The 6,654-nt window shown below is 42.4% G+C and overlaps 1 protein-coding gene across 5 annotated transcripts in view; it reads right to left on the bottom strand.

The window, feature by feature from the left end:
- The window catches only part of LOC127567459 (uncharacterized), a 453,787-nt gene that overhangs the window by 26,028 nt on the left and 421,105 nt on the right, over nt 1-6,654 (bottom strand). The gene's annotated exons all lie outside the window — the stretch shown is intronic.

The following is a 6,654-nucleotide window of genomic DNA, read 5'->3' as shown; positions in this document are numbered from 1 at the left end:
AGAGAAAAGGATGGTTGACGTTTTGGATTGACCAACCCTTTGATGCAGTGTCTCTCGACCTCTTTACTCTTCCTAGTGGTCTCACTTGGTTTGTCCTCTATATTTGACCCCAACCACCCCCCCCCCACACCTAATGTTCTGCGTCCCATCCCTCCACCAAATTACTTTAAACCCTCTCCAAAAGCACAAGCAAACCTCCCCCCCCGCAAGGATATTGGTCCCCTTCCAGTTCAGGTTGGGACCCGACCCACGTGGACAAGCCCCACCTTTCCCAGAAGTGATCCCAATGATCCAAGTACCTAAAGCGCTCCCTCTTGCACCATCCCTTTAGCAATGCACACATTTGAACTGTCGTCCAATTCCAATACTAACACAGGTGGAGATTACAACCTTAGTGGTCCTGCTCTGTAACCTTCTACTCAACTCCCTAAATTCGCTTTGCGGGACTTCATGCCTCTCTTTCTATCTATTTTGTTAATACCGGCGCGTCATCATCATAGAGCTGTATGGCACGGAAACAGGCCTTCGGCCCACCACGTCCATGCTGACCTTCTTACCCATCTGCATTAATCCCAATTGCCTTCATTAGGACGGCATCCTTCTGTGCCTTTTTCTCTATACCACATGTACCACTGGCTGAACACTCTCCCCTTTCAGAATGTCCTGCAGCTGCTCCAAGACATCATTGACCCTGGCACCTTGGAGGAAATATAAGATAAGATAAGATTTCTTTATTAGTCACAGGTACATTGAAACACACAGTGAAATGCATCTTTTGTGTAGAGCGTTCTGGGCCAGCCCGCAAGTGTCACCACACTTCCGGTGCCAACATAGCATGCCCACAACTTCCTAACCCGTACGTCTTTGGAATGTGGGAGGAAACCGGAGCACCCAGAGGAAACCCACGCAGACGCGGGGAGAACATACAAACTCCCTACAGACAGTGGCCGGAATTGAACCCAGGTCGCTGGTGCTGTAATAGCGTTACGCTAACTGCTACACCACTGTGCCAATACACTGCATGTCATTTAAGAGTCTTGTTCACAGCCACAGAAACACCTGTCTGCACCCCTCACTGTTGAGTTCCCCACCACAACAGCTTGCCTGATCTGTTTTCTCTCCTGCTGTCCAGCTGAGTCAACTACAGTCCACAGACTTGGTCCTGGTTGATATCCCTCAGGGGCCATCGCTCTCAACAATATCCAACCCAGCGTACCTGTTTGAGAAGGGAATGGCCTCAGGGGGCTCCTACACTATCTGCCTTCTGCTATTCCTGATGATCCCCTATTGCCTTGTTGCCTGTGCCTATGGTATGACCAGCTTGCCAAATGTGCTATCTACAATATTCTTAGCATCACAGATACTCCACAGTGAGTCCATCCACAGTCCCAGCCTCACTATTTGGTCAGTCAGCAGCTGGACACAATTCCCATGCATGTGGTCACCAGGGACACTGGAAATTTCCCTGAATTCCCAGATTCTGCAGGAGGAGCACTCCACGACACTGACTACTCCTGCCATACCCTTGGATCACCACTCAGTCACTTCCAATAATTCGGACAACTATCCTCATGACTGTTACCTTTTTCCCAGGTTGGAAATATCAAATATTAGAGGGCATAGGTTAAAGGTGAGAAGGGGAAAGTTTCAAAGAGATGTGTGAGGCAAGTTTTTTTTACAGAGAGCGGTGGGTGCCTGGAACGCACTGCCGGGGGAAGTGATGGAGGCTGATACGATGGTGGTGTTTAAGAGATTCCATTGCATAAGTCTGTGAGAGATTCACTACTGTGTGAGAGACAAAAACAAAAACAACCAGAATCAGGTTCATTATCACTCTCTTACATGACGTGAAATGTGTTGTTTCACGGCAGCAGGACGGAGCAAAGCCATAAACATCTATAAGTTACAAAATAAATAGTGCAAAAGAAAAGGAATAACGAGGTAGTGTTCCTAAGTTCATGGACCGTTCAGAAATCTGATGATGGAGGGGAAGCTCTTCCTGAATTGTTGAGTCTTCAGGCTCCTGTACCTCCTCCCCGACGGTAGCAATGTGAAGAGGGCACGTCCCAGATGGCGAGGGTCCTTAGTGATGGATGAAGGGGGGGAGGGGGGATATGCAACAGAATATTGATTAGCTGGTAAACTGGGCAGAGCAATGGCAGATGGAATTTAATCCTGATAACTCCAAAGCATTGCACTTAGGGAGTAATAAGGGTAGAACATACACAATGAATGATGGGGCCTTAGGGAGTACTGATGCACAATCCCAATGAATGCTGAAGGTGACAGCGTGATGGTGAAGAAGAAATATGGGATACTTGCCTTCATTAGCCAAGGTAGTGGGTATAAGGGCAGGGTGGTTATGGTACAGCTTTAGTTAGGCCACTCCAGGTGTAATGTGAACGGTACTGGTTGCCATACTATAGGAAGGACGTTATTGCAATGAAGATTCACCAGGGTGTTGCCTGGGATGGAATGTTTCAGTTCTGAGGAGAGACTGGATGGCTGGGTTTTTCTTCCTCAGATGGGAGGAGGTTGAGAGGGGAGCTGACAGAGGTACACAACATTATGAGGGGAAGAGATAGGATAGGTAGTAGGAAACTTTCCCCATAGAAATATCTAAAAACGAGAGGTTACTGGTCAAGAGGTTTATAGAGTCATGGAGAGAGCATGGAAACAGACCATTTGGCCCAGTAGGTCTATGCTGATCAGTGGGGACCCACCCATCCTTCCTGTACTTTGATGAGCAGAACTGCAGGCTGTGCTCTAGCTGTTGCAGCATAAGCTCCCGCTCTTGTATTCATTGCCTCAACTAATGAAGGCCAGGATCTCATAGGCCTTCTTCACCACATTATCTGCCCGCACTGCCACCTTCAAGGATACTTGGACCCATCCTGTACACTAAGGCTCCCCTCCACACTATCAACAAGAGTCCCAGCACCGATCCTATGGAACACCACCAGTCACAGGCATCCCATCACAAAAACAACCATCTAACATAACTCCCTGTGTCCTATTGCCAAGGAAATATTGGATCCAATTTACCAACTTGCCTTGGATCCCATGGGCCCCAATCTTTTGGACCAGTCTCCCATGTGGGACCTTGTCAAAGGCCTTACTGAAGTCCATGTAAACCACATCCACTGCACTGCCCTCATCAATACTCTTTGTTACCTCCTTGAAGAATCTTTCTTTCTTTCTTTTTCAATATTTTTATTAGTTTTCAAATTAATACAGATTAATATATAACATCAATGTTTGTACATGTAATACACAGAGATCAGGAGAACAATCATGGCATGGATAATCAGAAAGAATAATAAAGTATAAAAAAACCTGTAGATCCAACGATCTCTTAGTAAATGAATATAATATAAAGGAAAGAAAAAGATTTATTATGTATATAAAGGAAAGGAAAAAAATCCTTAAATCAATAAGCAAAATTATAAACAATATATCAAACCAAACTAAGCTAAAGAAAAAAAATTCAAAAAAAAAACAAAAGAAAAACTGGACTATGATTTCTCAATAGAACCAGAGCAATATTATGTCATCAACTCCATTCCTCTAAATTGAAAGGTTATTATAAGGGGATCTATATCATGTGAAAATATTGAATAAATGGACTCCAAACTTCCTCAAATTTAAGCGAAGGATCAACAGTAGCACTCCCAATTTTTTCCAAGTTTGAACATGATATAGTTTGAGAGAACCATTGCGTAGTTGTAGGGGGTATTCGATCCTTCCATTTAAGCAAAATGGATCATTTGGCCACTAAGGTAACAAAGGCAATCATACAGTTAGTGGAGGCAGATAAAGGGCCAGACTCTATCCTTGGTAAACCAAAAATTGCAGTGATAGGGTGAGGTTGTAAATTAATCTTCAATACAGTTGAGATAATGTTAAAAATGTCTTTCCAATATTTTTTCAAAAGAGGACAAGACCAAAACATATGTGTCAGAGAAGCCACATTCGATTGACATCTGTCACATATAGGATTTATATGTTGATAAAAACAAGCTAGTTTATCTTTTGACATATGGGTCCTGTGAACTACCTTAAACTGTATCAAAGAGTGTCTGGCACACATTGAAGATGTATTAACTAAATGAAGAATTTTCTTCCAAGTCTCTAGGTATAGATGTCTGGAGTTCACGTTCCCATTCATTCTTAATTTTGTCCAGTGGTTCTGAACATATTTTCATAATTGCTATCAAGCCCTTCTGATAAGGATTAAGACCTAAATTTTTTTCTGTTTTGTAAGGTGTCGGAAAAGAGGGTATAGTAGCTTTAAAAAAATTTCTAATCTGCAAACATCGGAAAAAGTGTGATCTCGGCAAATTGTATTTATTAGACAAGTTCAAAAGATGAAAAACAGTTATCAATGAATAGATCCCGAAGACATACTGTTCCCTTCCTCTTCCATATGGAAAAAGCTGAGTCAACTCTGGATGGATAAAAGAAAAAATTAGATTGAATGGGACTTGACAAGTTAAATTTATCCAATCCAAAAATTTTACGAAATTGAAACCATATTCGTATTGTATGTTTAACAATTGGGTTGATCATATGTTTACTTAATTTGGTAAGTGCAAAAGGGAGTGAAGCTCCTAAAATAGAAACTAATGAAAATCCAAGTACTGATTGGTGCTCAAGGTGTACCCATTTGGGGCATTGAATTACATTGAAATCTTGTATCCAAAAAATTAAATATCTGATATTAATTGCCCAATAATATAATCTAAAGTTAGGCAGGGCCAAACCACCATCCTTTTTTAGTTTTTGTAAATATTTCTTACTTAGCCTTGAGTTTTTATTCTGCCAGATATATGAAGGAATTTTAGAATCAATAGTGTCAAAAAAAGATTTTGGGATGAAAGTTGGAATCGCTTGAAATAAATATAAAAATTTTGGTAAAATATTCATCTTAACCGCATTAAGTCGGCCTACCAGTGATAAGGACAGTGGGGACCATTTAGTAAATAATTCTTTAACATGATCAATTAAAGGCAATAGATTAGCTTTAAATAAGTCCTTATGTTTCTTGGTAATTTTAACACCTAAATACATAAAATAGTCAGTTACTAATCTAAAAGGTAAATGCCTGTAAGTTGGGGTTTTCATATTTAATGGAAAAAGTTCACTCTTATTAAGATTTAATCTGTAGCCAGAAAAAACACTAAACTGATCTAGTAGTGATAGTACTGCGGGGATAGATTCCTCCAGATTGGAAATATAAAGTAACAGGTCATCTGCGTAGAGAGATATCTTATGAATCTTCTGTCCATGAGTAATACCACATATATTTGAAGAGTCCCAGAGTACAATAACCAAGGGTTCCAAAGCAATATCAAACAATAAAGGACTTAAAGGGCAACCTTATCTAGTACCTCGAAAAAGCCTAAACAAAGGGGATCTTTGATTATTAGTAAGTATTGAAGCCATAGGTGTATAATAAATCAGTTTAATCACAGATATAAATTTAGGGCTAAAATTGAATTTTTGAAGAGAGCTAGAAGGGGACATGAAAAGGCTTTGGCTAGTAGGGTTAAGGAAAATCCCAAGGCCTTTTTCAAGTACGTGAAGGGTAGGAGGATGGCTAGGGTGAAGGTCCGATTAAGGACAAAGGTGGGAGAATTTGCCTGGAGGCGGCAGAAGTGGGAGAAGTCCTGAATGAGTACTTCTCTTCGGTATTCACCAGGGAGAGGGGTCTTGATGATGCGGAAGGGGTAATGTTCTCGAGGTTGTTGATATCAAGAGAGAGGATGTGTTGAAGTTGTTAAATAATATTAAGACAGATAAATCTCTGGGGCCTGATGGGATTTTCCCCAGGCTGCTTCGAGAGATGAGGGAGGAGATTGTTGAACCGCTGGTAAGGATCTTTGAGTCCTCGTTGTTCACGGGGCTGGTGCCAGAGGATTGGAGGGTTGCGAATGTTGTCCCCTTGTTCAAAAAAGGTAATAGGGGTAGGCCAGGGAATTATAGACCGGTGAGTCTCACGTCTGTGGTGGGTAAGCTGTTAGAAAGGATTCTAAGTGATAGGATCTATGAACACCTAGAGAATCATGGACTGATTAGGGACAGCCAGCATGGCTTTGTGAAGGGAAGATCTTGCCTCACAAGCCTGATAGAGTTCTTTGAGGAGGTGACCAGGAAGATTGATGAGGGCAGTGCGGTGGATGTGGTTTACATGGATTTTAGTAAGGCGTTTGATAAGGTTCCTCATGGTAGGCTTCTTCAGAAGGTCAGAGGCCAAGGGATCCAGGGAAGCTTGGCTGTGTGGATTAGGAATTGGCTTGCATGTAGAAAGCAGAGGGTTGTGGTGGAGGGAGTGCCCTCGGATTGGAAGGCAGTGACTAGTGGTGTCCCGCAGGGATCGGTTCTGGGACCTCTACTTTTTGTGATATTTATAGATGACTTAGATGAGGGGGTGGAGGGCTGGGTTAGTAAGTTTGCAGACGACACTAAGATCGGCGGTGTTGTGGATAGTGTGGAGGGCTGTCGGAGCTTACAGAGGGATATTGATAGGATGCAGAGCTGGGCTGACAAGTGGCAGATGGAGTTCAATCCGGAGAAGTGTGAGGTGGTACACTTTGGAAGGACAAACTCCAGGGCAGAGTACAGGGTAAACGGCAAGGTACTTGGCAGTGTGGA

Source organism: Pristis pectinata, chromosome 2 (genome assembly GCF_009764475.1).
Source record: "Pristis pectinata isolate sPriPec2 chromosome 2, sPriPec2.1.pri, whole genome shotgun sequence".
Lineage (NCBI taxonomy): Eukaryota > Metazoa > Chordata > Chondrichthyes > Rhinopristiformes > Pristidae > Pristis > Pristis pectinata.
Note: the sequence above shows the minus strand (reverse complement) of the source record. Positions and strands in the feature narration are given on the sequence as shown.